The 1,450-nt window shown below is 35.7% G+C and overlaps 1 long non-coding RNA gene across 1 annotated transcript; it reads left to right on the forward strand.

The window, feature by feature from the left end:
* The first annotated feature begins 209 nt into the window (after nucleotides 1-209).
* LOC118556779 lies at nucleotides 210-513 on the forward strand. The gene is made up of 2 exons (XR_004927363.1): nucleotides 210-282; nucleotides 400-513. It is a non-coding gene; the product is annotated as an uncharacterized LOC118556779 (long non-coding RNA).
* Nucleotides 514-1,450: the final 937 nt, after the last annotated feature.

Raw genomic sequence — 1,450 nt, forward strand, 5'->3', positions numbered from 1 at the left:
TAATGTTACTTATTGTGTTAACATTCAGAGAATGACAGAAGTTTTTCATGCACTACTCTGCATTTGATTTTATTTCGGCATTTTAACAAAAACTAATGATTATGATAAAAACGTTTAATAAACAACATTTTGGTAACTTAAATGTTTCATTTGTTTGCTTGAAATAATAACAATACGATGGTCCAACTGTTGTCTTTCTCTCTTTTCAGGGTCGTTGTTGTAGGTAATAAACCACTTTGCATCAACCCAACATCCCCCTGGCTTAAAGACATGATAGAAAAGGTGAGCTTCAACTGTCAGATCTCAACTGAGTCATTCATCCATCCATCCATTTTATTAAACATTTTTTAATCATTTTTAATCATTTGCTTTTCTTTCCTTTTGCTTTTTTCATGACAGAAAACCGTAACGTGCGTTCCATGTGATGCATAGAACTCATAATGCTGCAGCAGAAACAAGACAAGAAAAAGCTTCAACTTCCCTTTCTTTACTAACCGCTTCAAGGAAAAGAAATGAACAATTTAAAAAAAGACTGCGCTTTGTAAAAATTAGCGATGCACCAATCAGTCGGTCAGGGGTCAAAGAGTGACCAGTTTCCTTTGAGCAGCTCTGACCTGTGATCAGAAAGTTAAACAGTAAATAAACAGATTATTTTTCCTGTATCTTAACTGTAGCCATACTACAAATACCAGAATTTAACGTTATGTGAACCGTTGTTCACAGCAAGTTTGTTGGTGTGCCTCGTTTTAAATGTAATTAAAAGTTTGATGAATGATCCTGGTTGGTGCATCTCTAAATAAAGTGTTTAATATGTTTGTAGGATTATAACGTCCAGCAGAATCTTTACCTTTAAGAAAATAAAATGCATTCATACAAATTGACTGGTTTTTCTCCACATTTTTTGCTGTTAATGCTTGTGGGGTTAGAAATCATTGCCATATATTATGCACCCTCCACACATAAAGGCAGGGATTCAAACTCAAGACTAACTTCTCGCTAGACTGCCACTGCTATTCATCCGACAGCGAAGAATTTCCTGTAACACTTTCAGATCTCCCATAAAAATATAATATTCAACTGAAAGCTGTGGCTCAGGGAGAGTAGTCGTCTCGTAATCGGAAGGTTGTGGGTTTAATTTCAGCTCCTCCAGTCACATGCTGATGTTACAAACTGTTGAATCTCCATCTTTTTATTTTTTAATATCTCTTGAATGCTAAAATGAAAGAAAAATTTTAACCCTTGTTCATTGCTTCATTGTTTGTTTGTCTCGTGATATGCCTAAAAGAAAGTCCCCATGAGTTCCCATGAGCAAGGCACTTAACCAGTCTGTGTGTCTGAGTTTGAATGTGAGTGAAATTTGGTGAGCGTCGCTCTGGTGTAAAGAGCTTTGAGGAGTTAGCATGACTAGAGAGGAGCTGCATACATTTAATCCATATAAACACATTTAAAA

Source organism: Fundulus heteroclitus, chromosome 21 (genome assembly GCF_011125445.2).
Source record: "Fundulus heteroclitus isolate FHET01 chromosome 21, MU-UCD_Fhet_4.1, whole genome shotgun sequence".
Classification (NCBI taxonomy): Eukaryota; Metazoa; Chordata; class Actinopteri; order Cyprinodontiformes; family Fundulidae; genus Fundulus; species Fundulus heteroclitus.